This window comes from Trichosurus vulpecula, chromosome 7 (genome assembly GCF_011100635.1).
Source record: "Trichosurus vulpecula isolate mTriVul1 chromosome 7, mTriVul1.pri, whole genome shotgun sequence".
Taxonomy (NCBI): domain Eukaryota; kingdom Metazoa; phylum Chordata; class Mammalia; order Diprotodontia; family Phalangeridae; genus Trichosurus; species Trichosurus vulpecula.
This window is the reverse complement of record NC_050579.1, coordinates 233,545,370-233,560,872: the sequence shown is the minus strand read 5'-3', so window position 1 is coordinate 233,560,872 and position 15,503 is coordinate 233,545,370.

Here is a 15,503-nt window from a genome sequence, read left to right as displayed (position 1 = left end):
GTAGATATGTAAAAATAGTAAAATACTATGTAGATATGTATATGTTATATACACATGTATATAGGCATATGTATATATACGTGTTTATATATTTCTGCAGTGCACGTATGCATGTGTACATGTGCATATCCATGAATATGAATATGTATTTGTGTTCCAGTATGTATCTCCACTTAGAATTGTGGTCTTATGTTGGTTTGAAGTATAAAATAGGGATATAAATGGACATGCACATACATATACATACTGGGAGTCAGCATATCATAAGTGGATAGTAAGCAAGTCTCACAGTTAGGAAGGCCTGGGTTTAAGTTCAGCCTATGAAACAAATTGAGCCAAGCAATTCACTTAACTTCTCAGTGGACCAGATAATCCTACAAGACTTCAAGTTTCAAAAAAGGTGCTGATCTGCTTTGGTAAAGGATGTTTCTCTCTAGGAGTTCTTCATATGGATGAAATTGCATTTTGTCCAAAAATATCTTTATCTCTGTTTCTATCTCTCTATCCCAAACTCTTTCTTTCTCTACCTATCTCTATTTCATTATCTGTCTCTATCTCTTTCTGTCTTTGTCTCTCCTTTTCTATCTCTAGCTCCATCATCTCTATCTCTATCAATATGTGTATCTATCTCTCTGTCAATAACTGTCTCAATAGATGTATCATTTTTCACCGCACCCATGATTTCATTAATATAGAGAACTGGGTCTGGAAACTCCAGCCAATCAATGCAAATCAGTAATTCCTCTGTAACTTACCCAGTCAAGTTAACAGGCATTTATTAAGTACTGACTGTGTGTCAGACACTATACTAAGTGCTAAAGATGCAAAAAACAGGCAAAATAGACCCTGCCTTTAAGCATCTCAAACTCTAATTGGAGAAACAACATGCAAACCACCTATACACCTAGATAGATAGATAGATAGATAGATAGATAGATAGATAGATAGATAGACAGACAGTCAGAGAGACAGACACATAGATACATAGATAGATACATAGATAGATAGGCAAAACTAAAACCAAAGTCTTCCTGACTTCAAGGTCACCTCCCTCACATGGATTACTTAATGAATTTACAATTTTATAAATGTGAACACTGCTTAACTAAAAGGTTGTCATAAGTTTGAGGGGCCTAAATAAATAAACTGGGTGGCTTGACTTCTGTTAGTAAGTTTCTCTATACTTAGAATACCCAATCAGAAGTTTTTTCCAGATCAAAAGACCTTGCCAGCACCTGTATCCTGCTTGTAGAGCCTTCAAAGACCCAGGGTCACCTACGTGCCAATCATTCAGTTAGGAAAAAAGTTTAAGATTAAAAATTAGGTTGCATCCCTGTTTTATATTTCAAAGCAACATTGGACTATGAATTTAAGTAGAATAATTCAACAAAACATCTGGCTGACTAAGTGGAGAGATTCTCTCCCTGAAACTTCTTTAAAAAGACTAAGGATCTGAGTAGATCTAGCTGGATGATGCTAAACTGTCCATCAGTGACCAGACACAAAAATATAGGTATAAAAAGAGGTATAATCATTGACAGTTGTTCAGTTTTCTGGATGAGAAATCTGGAGGTAACAGCTAGAGTCAAGCTACAGGAATGGCATTTGTGAAGTTTTTTGGTGGCCACTGTGGGAAGAAGGAAAAAGAAAACAGCTTAGCTGCTAGTATGGCAATCCAATGTCTCCCAATTTGTAGGCTGAGTAATTTCAGGTTCAGATGGTCTTTGTGAATGCATGTGTCTACCTTTCTCTTTTCTAGATGTATTTCTTGCATTAAAAGCTCTTGTTCTACTTAAAATGAAAATATCTTTGGCTTAAATTTCTTATCAGTATATGTACCTTAGTGTGAATGAGTTGACCAGACAGACTTTTCTATTGTCTTAAAATTCAGAGCTGAGAGAGGCCTTATTCTAATCTAATCCCATCATTCATAGGTGAGGAAGCTGAGGCCCTGAGAAGTAAAATAACTCCAAAATCACACAGGTAGAGAAGTGCTTCAGGGATTCCTGAAGAAAAATGGGCGAACAAGTAATCACATGAATCAAATGACTACAAGAAAGAAATGAACTGACACATACAAATTCCTCTTCTCTAATTCCCCTTTTTCTAGAGTCCATAATGGTTTCCACTACTTTACAACAGAATAGATAAAATGTTTATGATTACCATTTAACTTATATTGTTCACTTGATTAGGAAGATACTTAATATATATTTTATTGGAGGATTTGTACCAGAGGGACTTTTCCGTGAACTAGTTATCCTGATCTTCAAAATACAGTTCCTGATTATTGTGCCTCCCCCATTAGTGCTCTCTACCTCTAGAAATTTATGGTTTTATTTTGTTTCCAGGATAGCCAAGTGGTGCAGTGCATAGAGTGCTGGCCCTAGAGTCAGGAAGACCTAAGTTCAAACCCTGCTCCAGACACTTACTAGAAGAACTGAAATAATAGTAACTTGAAGGAACTAAGTCTGTGAATTAATGCACACTTTTTTTAATTAATAAGGGAGGAAACATACATTGATTAAGTGCCTAAAATTTGCCAGGTGCTTGCTAAACCCTATACAAATATTATCCATTGGATCCTCACAATAACCCTGGGAGGTATTATTATAATCCCTCTGTTACAGTTGAGGAAACTGAGACAAAAGTTAAGTGACTTACTCAGAGTCACATAGCTAGTAAGTGCATGAGGCTGAATTTGAATTCAGGTCTTAACACGAAGCCCAGTCCTCTACCCACTGTACCATCTAGCTGCCTCTGCATATTTTTGTGATCAGGCAAAGAAAATAGAGATAGTAGAATATGTATTTTTTATTTCAAAATGAAATATTTTGTATCAGTTGATGTGTCCGATCTTTCTAGTGTTAGCTATGTAAGTCTGGCAAGACACAACTTCTTATCTGCCTCAGTTTCCTCAGCCATAAATGAGGATAATGATAATAATATCATCTATCTCCTTGGATTGTTGTGAGGACAAAATGAAAGAAAATTTATAAAGCTCTTTGCAAACTGTAAGGCACTTTATAAATGGTTTACAAATAACTATTTTATTCTCATGCTGTAGGCCCATACTGGTTCTATCCACTGACAATACCTATAAGCATTTACCCTAAATCTTTCACATACTTAGGAAAGGACACCCTTTCAAATACCAAGTTTAGAGGGAGGCAATGATTTTCTGTGTTTAAAAGGAAATCTCTCCAGAAGCTCAGGCTTTCATTTTGTCCACTCAGGGAGAGTCTGACAGGTTAGAAAAGTAACCTCCTGAGATACTCCCTTTGCAGTACTTCGCCTTGTTGATAAAGAAAACATTTCCATCTAGATGTATTTAATTTGTCCTTGTTTTTCCTGCTTGTTAGTCTACTGTCTTGGCCTACCATATGATGCTGGCTGCTAGGGGTCTTTCATTTTTCCATTATACATTTCACAAGAAGGAAAATCTCCTTCCAATCTTCATGTATTCCCCTCATTTACATGCACATAAATTCTTATTTGTTGTAACAGCAGCATGATTTGGAATCATCCAAATTCTCATCAGTTCAAGCATCAGGGATCCAATCAGGCTGAATCAAGAGTCCTGCAGCATTCATTGAAAATTGACTGTGCCCTAGTGATGACCACCTTGACAAGGGAATATTATGGATCTCATTGGTATTACAAGTTCAAGACTCTGGGAAGTGGCATGTGAACATAATAAACTGAGAGCTTAGAAGGACTTTACAGACAACAAGGAAATCTAAAACTCCTACAGTAAGAAGATGGTTTAGGCTTTCATAGAGTACCTAAAAGCCAAATCTATTCCCAAACTCTCTGTCATTATATTTACTTACAGTGTGGCTTAGTGGGAAACGTTTTAGATTTGACATCAGGAAAGAAGTAGGTTCAAAGCCTGCCTCTGATGATCACTAGAAATAGAATCATGAGCAATTTGCTTCATATTCATCAGCTTCAGTTTCCTTCATTGTAAAATTAGGAAATTAATACCCAGCACAATGGAACACTTGGTGAAGTAGATAGAGTGCTAGGATTACATTCAGTAGGACCTGGATTCAAATTCTATATTTGACCTATTGCATGACCCTGCACAAGTCATTAAGCCTCTATGTGCCTCATTTCAAAATTGGAAAGAATCTCAGTGACCCCCTTCGCCAATTAGTATATTAACAACAACAATAACTATACCCTTTTAAGTTGTCATTTAAGATTTGTAAAGTACTTTACAAATTTTGCCTCATTTTATTCATACCATAACCAGGAAAGGTAGATGCCACTATTATCCTCATCTTATGGATGAAGAAAATGAGGCAATCTGAGGTTAATTGACTCTCACAGGGACACATAGCCTGTGTCTGAGGCTAGATTGAAACTCAGGTTTTTTTGTTTCCAGATACAGCATTCTACTCCACTGCCTAACTGCCTCAATACAACTATGTACTCGGGTGCACACACACACACACACACACACACACACACACACACACACACACATCCCTAAAATTACAGCACAATCAATCTCTTACTGAAGATCTCCAATGATGGAAAACCTACCAGGCAAGCTATTTCACTTTTGAATGACTAATCCTTCAGACGTTTTTTCCTAACTTCAAATCTATTTTTTTTCTCTTTTCAACTTGCAACTATTGTTCCTGGTTCTTCCCTCTGTGGACAAAGAGAATAAAGCCAATTCCTCTCCCACAAGACAACCTATCCAGTACAACTATTATTCACCACCACCACCACTTCCCTGAGTCTCCTCTTTTTTTCAGAATAAATATACCCACTTCTTTCGATCAGTTCTCAAATGGTATAGATTCAAGATTTTTGAACATTCTCTGGACACTCTCCAGCTTATCTATGCCTTTTCTAAATTATGACACCCAGAAATTATCACAATGGCATTACAAGAGCAAAGTATAAGGGGACTGCTACTTCTTTATTCCTTGAAGGTCTGTCTCTCCACAAACAGCCCCAGATAAATTAGCTTTTTGGACTTACACATGATATCATTGCCCCATATTAAGCATGTATCCCATTCACACTTTAAGATCTTTTGTTAGACAAACTACTATGTAAACATGTCTCTCCCTACTCTGTGCTTGAATGATTTCTTGAATCCAAGTGTAAAAGTTTACATTTCCTAATTAAATTTCATTTTAGATTCATTCTAATATCCTAATCTTTTATGATATTTCTGATTCTGAGCTTTCCATACAGTATAATAGCCATCTATTCCTTCTAGCTTTTAAGTCATCTGAAAATTTGATAAGCATGACTTTATCCAAATCAATGATTTTTTAAATGAAAAACACAAACATACATGCAATACACATATAATATACATTCACCTGTGTGTATATGTGTATTGCATACATATATATATATATATATATATATATATATATCAATATCATATGTACTTCTCTCTGTGTGTGTGTAACTTAATATCATAGTTTTTCATGGCCTAATGGAGTCTCCCAGGTCTGGGGATAAGGAACGTCCACATCCAAAGGACTCCTGCTGTGAAAGGGGTCAGAAACATTAGGTTAGTTGTACAAAACAGGAGTCAGTGGAATGGGGACGGGGATCTGACTTGAGGGAACAGAAGGAAAGAAGTACATCCAGATTTTAAGCAGGAGTTGTCACCAAGGCCAACACCAATTGTGAGGAGCTAGTAAAAAGTTATGATGTGGAGGTCAGGCTAAACCATTGTATCTCTTGAAATTTCATTGATTCTAAAATCCTTTGTCCAGCTAAATTATGAATTAAATAACAAGGGGGGCCTAAGTTTGAAAGAATTCACACAATTTCTTATTATTTTTGTTACTGAGTGGTTTCAGTTATGTCCCGTTCTTGGTGATCCCTTTTGGGGTTTTCTTGGCAAAGATACTGGAGTGGTTTGCCATTTCCTTCTTCAGCTCATTTTATAGATGAGAAACTGAGGCAACCAGGCTTAAATGACTTGCCCAAGGTCACACAGTTAGAAAGTATCTGAAGTTGGATTTGAACTCAAGTCCTCCTGACTCCAGGGTGGGTGCTTTATTCACTGCACCACCTAGCTGCCTTTGCTGCTGTTGTTCATTTGTTTCAGTTTTGTACAATTCTTCATGGCCCTGTTTGAGGTTCAAATACTGCCTATGACATAGAGTAACTATATTACACTGGGCAAGTCAATTAAGTGTTCTGGAAAACTCTAGTACTTTAAGATATAGAGCTGTAGACCTGGATTGTTAGAGTTTCCTCATCTATGGAGTTTGTTATACCAATGAAATCACAAGTCCAAACTCTATGTCTAATTTATTACTACTAATAATGCACATTTAAATAACACTTTATGGTTTTCCATACCTTTTCCTTACATCACATTGTCCCTAGAGGGACAATTTCCTATAGATATTTTCAGATTTTGGTTCCTGGTAGTTAGACAGGCCCCATCTTCCAAGCTTCCTTAATCAGATGCCGATGGACATCCTCTAAAGCCAATGTCTTCCTTACTCTGAAACTTCCATCTCTAAAATGGTAGCATTGTGTGTGGGGAGGCCATTAACAAGAGTCAGTACATAACATCAGTGACCCCAAATTTGTAAGTTTTTGAAGAACATCAATTTTCCTTGTTAGATCGTCCATTTCCAAAGTCCAAAAGAGCTGATCAGGTTCTGTACAGAAGAAAATGAAGCAATCTGGGGACTATGTGTTCATTAGAGCAACTTCAAACATTTTTTCTAGGACAAGACTAACCTTAATCCAAGGTGTTTGAGATAAATTGAGTCCTTCATAGAAAAATCAGCTATGAGAATATAGCCCCCAAGCCACAGAATTGACTACTTTATATATGCCCTAGTTGCATCATCGTAGTCGGAGTTATAGTTCTAATGAGCAAATTGCCTGTCCTCTTAGTTCTCTCAGTTGTTAATAGGCTCTGTTATCTGGACTCCAAGACTTTCACCTTAACTGTATATTATCTATATATAAAATTGTTGTATCTAGAAATCCACTAAAGGTTCCTTTTCAGGCAGGACAGCAGCAGGACAGACAATTACAATCATCACTTTTGCTTTTCTTTTCTTCCCAACAATTATTTTCATATTTAATATTTTAGTTTTCAACATTGATTTCCACAAGATTTTGAGTTACAAATTTTCTCCCCATTTCTACCCTGCCTCCACTCCAAGATGGCATATATTCTGGTTGCCCCATTCCCCAGTCAGCCCTCCCTTCTGTCACCCCACTCCCCCCATCCCCTTTTCCCTTACTTTCTTGTAGGGCAAGACAGATTTCTATGACCCATTCCCTATATATCTTATTTTTCAGTTGCATGAAAAAACAACTTTTTTTGAGCATCTGCTTTTAAACTTTGAGTTCCAAATTCTCTCCCCTCTTCCCTTCCTACCCACCCTCCCTAAGAAGGCAAGCAATTCAACATAGGCCACATATGCATCACCATGTAAAACACTTCCACAATACTCATGTATTGAAAGACTAACTGTATTTCCCTCCATCCTATCCTGTCCCCCTTTATTCAGTTTTCCCACTTGACCCTGTCCCTTTTTAAAAGTGTTTGCTTTGGATTACCTCCTCCCCCCATCTACCCTCCCTTCTACCATCCCCTTTTTTTATCCCCTTCTCCCTACTTTGCTGTGTGGTAGATACCCAACTGAGTGTGTATGTTATTCCCTCCTCAAGTGAAATCCAATGAGAGCAAGATTCACTCATTACTCTCACCTGCCCCCTCTTCCCTTCCAACAAAACTGCTTTTTCTTGCCACTTTTATGTGAGATAAGTTCACCTCATTCTATCTCTCCCTTTCTTCCTCTCTCAATATATTCTTTTCTCACCCCTTTATTTTATTATTTTAGATATCATCCTTCCATATTCAACTCACCCTGTGCCCTCTGTCTACATATATATATATGCATATATATATATATATATATATATATGTATGTATGTATGTATGTATGTATGTATGTATATTCCCTTCAACTACCCTAATACTGAGAGAGGTCTCATGAATTACACACATCATCTTTCTATGTAGGAATGTAAATAAAACAGTTCAACTTTAATAAGTCGCTTATGATTTCTCTTGCTTGTTTACCTTTTCATACTTCTCTTCATTCTTGTGTTTGAAAGTCAAATTGTCTATGCAGCTCTGGTCTTTTCATTGAGAAAGCTTGAAAGTTATCTATTTTATTGAAAATCCAAATTTTACCTTGGAGCATGATACTCAGTTTTGCTGGATAGGTGATTCTTGGTTTTAATTCTAGCTCCTTTGATCTCCAGAATATCATATTCCAAGCCCTTTGATCCCTTAATGTAGAAGCTGCTAGATCTTGTGTTATCCTGATTGTGTTTCCACAATACTCATATTGTTTCTTTCTGGCTGCTTGCAATATTTTCTTCTTGACCTGGGAGCTCTGTAATTTGGAGCAAATATTCCTAGGAGTTTTCTTTTTAGGATCTTTTTCAAGAGGTGATCAGTGGATTCTTTCAATTTCTATTTAACCCTCTGGCTGTAGAATATAAGGGCAGTTCCCCTTGATAATTTCTTGAAAGATGATATCTAAGGTCTTTTTTGATCATGGCTTTCAGATATTTCATATTGTCTTCCATTTTTTCATTCCTTTGGTTCTGTTTTATAATATCTTGATTTCTCATAAAGTCACTAGCTTCCACTTGCTCCAATCTAATTTTTAAGGTAGTATTTTTTTCAGTGGTCTTTTGGACCTCCTTTTCCATTTGGCTAGTTCTGCCTTTCAAGGCATTCTTCTCCTCATTAGCTTTTTGGAGGTCTTTTGCCATTTGGGTTAGTCTATTTTTTAAGTTGTTATTTTCTTCAGTATTTCTTGGTCTCCTTTAGCAAGCTGTTGACTTGTTTTTCATGGTTTTATTGCATCACTCTCATTTCTCTTCCCAATTTTTCCTCTACTTTTCTTACTTGCTTTTCCAAATCCTTTTTGAGTTCTTCCATGGCCTGAGACCAGTTCATGTTTTTCTTGGAGGTTTTTGATGTAGGTTCTTTGACTTTGTTGAGTTCTTCTGGCTGTGCATTTTGGTCTTCTTTGTCACCAAAGAAAGATTCCAAAGTATGAGTCTGAATCTGAGTCTGTTTTCACTGCCTGGCCATGTCCCCAGCCAACTACTTGACCCTTGAGTTTTTCGTTGTGGTATGACTGCTTGTAGAGTAGAGAGTGCTTTGTCCTAAGCTTTAGGGGCTGCCCTGCTGTTTTCAGAGCTACTTCTACACAGCAAGCTCCACCAAGTGCTCCTCCTCCCCCAAGAACCACCAACCAGGATTGCAACCCAGATACAAGCAGGGCAAAGCTGTCTCTGCTCCAGCAAAGTGCTCCTTGCACTCTCAGTCCCATCTGCTGCTTGATTCCTTCCACCATTTGAGCTAGGGACTTGGGAAGCAGCTGACTCTGGAGCTCTGGAAGCAGCCAAAGGAGCTTCCTGTTGTTGCTGCCACCACCACCTTGCCATGTCCGCCACCCCCAGGGCTGGGGCCGGATTGCTCTCACCCCCATACAGCAGTTTTCCCACTAACCTGCTGCATTGTCTTTGGTGTTTGTCGTTTGAGAAGTCTGGTAACTGCCACAGCTCAATGATTCATCGCCCTCAGGCCTGCTCTGGCCCACTCCCAGTTTGGTCTGTCCTGGCATGGCCTATGCTGGGCTGCGCTCTGCTCCCAGTTCCATGTGATAGACCTTACCCAGTGACCATCCAGGTTGTCCTGGGTTGGAGCCCTGCTTCCTTCTGCTATTTTGTGGGTTCCCCAGCTCTAGAATTTGTTCAGAGCCATTTTTTACAGGTGTTTGGAGGGATTTGAGGGAGAGTTTAAGCAAATCCCTGCTTTCCTGTTGCCATCTTGGCTCTGCCCCCATCACTTTTGTTTTTCAGTGATTGGTAGGCAACTCAGAAGTTGACCTTCATGTTATAGATAATAAAACTGAGGTCATATGAATATGAGTAATTTTCCCAAGATCACACAGGTTGTAAACATCAGAATTAGGATTAGAACCCAGGTCCTCTAAAGAGGATTATTCTTGCCATTCTTGATCTAAGCCAATTAGTTCAATCTGGTTGCCAATTTCCTGGCAAGGCTTTTATAGAACTTTCCTTGATAATTCATTCATTTCATTGTCCTTCACACTGGTTAGTAAGTTCTTTCTTACTAAGAAAAGAAGTAGCAGAATGTATGTTGAAAGAATACGGAAGACATAAAATCAGAAGGCATATGTTTGAATTCTGGCCTTTGCAGTTACCAATTATATGACCTTGAGCAAGTAATTATACCTACTAAGCCTCACTTTCCCTATTCATGTAAAGTGTGATGATAATAAAACTTGCACCCCCTGACTACTGGCAAGGAAAGCACTTTGTAAGCAGTAGAGTCTACATAATTGTAAGCTATTATCATTCCTTATGTCTAACCTAAATCTCTTTTTTAGCTCATTTGTTTCCTATTCTGTCCCCAGTAGAGAAGCAAACACAGCTGCTCACCAACCGCATCATCCCTTCATGTTCTAGAAGATTATTAAGATACTAATAAGCTTCCCTAAATGAGAGTCTGCATAGACAATTATTTAAGCAATAGCATATGGATTTATGGATTTCATCTCTCAGCCCACAGTTCCAGGGGAAGAACTATATTACTGTACTACAAAGTGTGACCCCATAAAAAGTATTGATTTTTTTCTATTTCATGGTTTCCATGAAACAAAAAGAACTGGAGGGGAAAGGATAGGAGAGAGACATTGAGGAGCCAAAAACAAGAATCTATATGCCCCAACATCAATGTTAAAGTATTAATGGAAAAAAAGTGTATGCTCAAGCAGATATTCTGAAGTATAATATATTAAATATGTGTAATCATTAGAAAAAAACTTTAAAGAAATGCTTGAGCTATGCTGCCCTGGTATGCATTATAAGTACTGCTCATTAAGATGTGTTTCCTTTGTGTTTTGTTTGAGGCTAAATGTCTTTAAATAATTCAGAACTGCATGTATCACTGATTACATTTTGGGATAACAAATTCCTAGCAGTTAATGAAGAAGGAAGAGAAAATAATGGGCTTCTAAAATTCAAAGGCGGCAAAGATATACACAGTCCCTTAATTTTTCCCACCTCTTTCAGTGTGAGACAACTTTTATTTTTTTTCTCCTTGCGTAAGTGCAGATATTGCAAACTGCTTCTAGTATGAAGTATTTGGATTCAATTCATATCTTCCTTCAAGATTACTTCATATCTAATGAGTGAACATTTGAGCCTTCATATTTTTTTTGCCTAGTGGGGAACCAAGTTTCATGAGCTGTCCGAAAGAAATATGTGAGTAGGAAGAAGGGCCAGTGACATGCTCAGAGTGAGGAGTAACCCATGGATAGCTGACGTGCTCCATTTGTAACTAGGCAATGACAAGACAAAGTGAGAAAAGTGTTGGATCCTTTTTAGCAGCTCATGGAAGGATATAGATGAAAGGACATGAACAGGTGTGAGTGGATTAGTATCTACATCATTTGGTAGAATTTCCACATCAATGAGATTGTGAAACCCCTCGAGTGTGGGAGTGGAAATTAAAGAAATTAAGCTGAGAGGACCTAGATCACTTTCATTTTGGGGAGACTGAACAGAAAAATAAAAAGATACATTAAGGAGTCACATATTCAAGAACAGTAAAGAAGCCATGGTTAGGATTAAATGTAAGAATGGGGAGTACTCAGTTACTGTTACTAGGAATAGGGAAACACAATCATTTCATGAGGCATTGGAGAGAAGACAGCAAAGGCTAATTGTAGCTGCTTGAGGAAGCCTGGTATAGTGGATAGATAGAAAGACTTGACTGTGAATGCCCTCATTAATAGTTGATAGCTATGTAACTCTGGGGAACCCTGGAGAGTCTTTGAAACTCAGATTCCTCATCTGTAAAGTGAGGGGGTTAGACTCAATGACTTCAGGTTTCCTTTTCTTCTCTTAGCCTATGATTTTGTGATCCAGTGATGGCAATGGCATTAAGGCACAGGGTGATAGGTGATTTTGCACAAAGGTATAAGGTTCCAATTCTTCACTGCCCCTATCTTCCAACAAGAAACTGCTTGTGAGCTTCAAACACTTCTCTCTAAAACAAATATTTATTGAGTATTTGTGATGTGTCAAGAATTGTTCTAGCTTTTGCTTATGAATTCCCACTGGTTCCATGATATGTGCTTGTATTTCACTTTCCACTTCCAACCTGCAGTGATAACACACTTTATAGCTGAGGCATTTGAGATCCCTTCCAATTTACCGATGCAAATGTGAGTCCAAAGAGGGTGACTGAGAGGATCCAAACTGCCTATTCCTGAACATTTATAATCAGAATGAAATTCAATGGCACCTTTTATCCAAAGAAAGAATGCAGTACTTGTCACAGTCACAGTCTAATAGCCCCACTTTACATGGGAAAAAATATTTGCCACTATTATATATACAAATATGTAAATACATGTTTGTATATGTATGTATGTGTATATGTTTGCAGGTATAATGCATATGTACCACATTGTATATACATGTATATAAATGTTTCTGTGTGTGTGTTGGTTTTAGGTTCTATGATTTCACCAATAACGTAGAGATCTAGTGTGGAAACTTTCTCCACTAATGCAGATTAGAAGCTTTCCTATTCTTTATTACCTTAGAGGGTACCCTCAAGCATCGATAGATAGATTCAACAACTGAACAATTGAAATACAGCCAATTGGTGTCAGAGGAAGCATTTAAACTCAGGTAGCCCTGACTCAAAAACTGGACTTCTACTCATTCCTCATGAAGGGTCTGTGTGTATGTGCGTGTGTATTCATGCTTATGGGCGTCTATCCACTAAACCATACTGCGTCTTAATTAGCTAGATGAACTTTGGGAAGTTACTTAAATTATTATTATTAATTTTTAATAATGATATCATCATGCACGAGAGGTACTGTAATATAGTAGATAGAAAGCTGGGTTCAAATCCTGCCTGTGACACAGAGTATTACACCAGGCAAGTCAATCAAGTGTTTTGGAAAATGCTAATACTTTAAGATGTAGAGCTGTGGACCTGGTTTTGTTAGAGAGAGTTTCCTCATCTAGGAAATTTGTTATATCAATGAAACAATAGGTCCAATCCCTATGTATAATTTATTACTGCTAATAATATGCATTTAAATAATACTTCAAGGTTTACAGAACCTTTTCCTCATGTCAACCCTACAAAGCAGGTAATGTAATATCTGCATATTGATGAGGAAACTGAGGTTCAAAGAAGGTAAGCAATTTATCTCTAGTCACACTGAGGCAAGATCCCTATCAATCAATCAATTGAAATGAATTATTTAAAAGTGCTTTGGGACCTCAAAACTTTTAAAAATTGATGTTAAAAAATTTTTACATGGAATTGGGGAAGATAAATAGTAAATTATTAAATATTAAATTAACTAATTTTAAATAAAATAAAAATAAAAGTGTGTATTATGTGATAGGCACTGTACTAAGCACAGGATATCAAAAGATAGGTTTTTTTAAATAGTCCTTGCCTTCAAGGGGTTCACATTCTAATGGGTAGACAACATGCAAACAACTGTGCACACAAAAGGTATATATGGTATATATGGGGGAATATCCCACAGGGAAGACACTAGCAGTTGTAAAATGAAGGAGTTGGACAAGATGACCTTTAAGGTCCTCTTTATTTTTAAAATTGTATGTTTTGATGGAAGAAGTCACAAAAGTGACCTTACTTTGAAGGGAACACAAACTGGGCAATCTTTTTGATCAAAATTTCTGTTTGAGGTTAGGGTTCCAAAACTCTTTTCTAAGGTCACAAAAGTAGAGGTCCTGACTACAGAAATCAAGAGTCCCATTGGTCTATACTTCAATAAAAAACACACACATGCACATGTGCATGCACATGTGTGTGTGTGTGCATGCACACACACACACACACACACACACACACCTCTAGGAAACAATCTTATGATAGGAATGGGACCTGCTGTATTAAAAAAAAAGTAGTTGTCATTTGCTAACTTTTTTTCTGACTCATTCTTAGAACCTTCTTAGAAAGCTGTAATTATAACTGTCTTGTGATTAATGAAGATTGCACAGGTTCCTCTATGGGCACCCCTGAAATGGTCTGACATTTTCCATGACAGAAAGCTTAATCCTTCCTAGAATTAATAATAATAATTCCCCACTGAAGCATTCTGTTGAGAATTTCCATCTCAGCACATTCCAGAGTCATTAGTAGCTATGAATATTCTATGTTCACCATTCAGTTCTCTTTTGATTCAGGCCTTCAGTTTAGAAGCTCAGGGTGCACTCAGAAGTCTTCCCAAAAGAATGGGATATAGCAGAAGGCTGAAGCATCATCCTCATGTGAAAGAGGCCAACATGATGGGCAGGTGAGTCCAGTTCCTGAAGGAGGCCTTGGCTAAGGAGCCAGTGCTGACTGTGTCCTTCACCGTCAGCACCATGGTTTTGCTCCTATCTTCCTTAAGCCCCTGTACCAAGTATGCAGGTGTGATCAACTGAGGTACCCCATACAACTACCCTGTTCCTGTTTGAGGTAACAGCAACATGCCTGATATCCCCAGCCATCCTCAGGATCCCCAGTGTCCTTCCCTTCAGTGGTTGAGTAATCTGTGATTCCTCCATCTGCTCCCCCATCTATCCCCCCCCCCAGATAAATGTCCTTGTCTTAACAACAACAAAAAAAGCAGCTGTCCCCAAAGGAAATATTCATTATCCAAAAGATAGAATACATGGCTTATGTGCCTGGTCAAGTATCCCATGGAAGGTATTATTGAGGGGTTAGCAGCATAGGCAGAAAATAACAAAGATGGGATTCATTCTGGAAGAAAACTCATCTCTTCCCAATTTGACATGTTTCAGGCCACAAAACTCAGTGTTACGTTTCATCCCTGATATTATCACTGAGGTGCTTTGTAGGTATCTTGAGGCAGTAAGTAAAAAGTTGAACTTGGAACCAGGAAAAGAAGAATTTAAATCCTATTACATACAGACTACAGGATCCCAAGCGAATTATTTCACTTCTATCAGCCTCAGTTAATGTATCTGCAGAATGGGGATGATAATATTGATTTCACAGGGTTTCTCAGATTCTCTTCTTCTACTGTGAGTGTATGACCAAAAGATCATAGCTACAGAGATGGGAGGGACCTGTGGACCTTTGGACCCTGTGGTCCAAACTCCTCATTTTGCAGATGAGAAAACTAAGTCTCAAGGAACTTAAGTGACTTGCCCAAGGTCATACAGGTAGTAAGTATTGTAGGTAATTTGCAAAGATCAAATGGCATACTGTATGTTAATGGCTTTGCAAACTTTAAAGTATTATATAGATTCCAGTTGGGAAGCAGCATGGCATAGTCATGGATAGAAAACAAGTCAGGAACCTAGGGATTGAGCTTGAGTTCTGCCTTTCATTCCCAATGATTGTGTGGCCCGTGACAAGTAACTTGACCTGT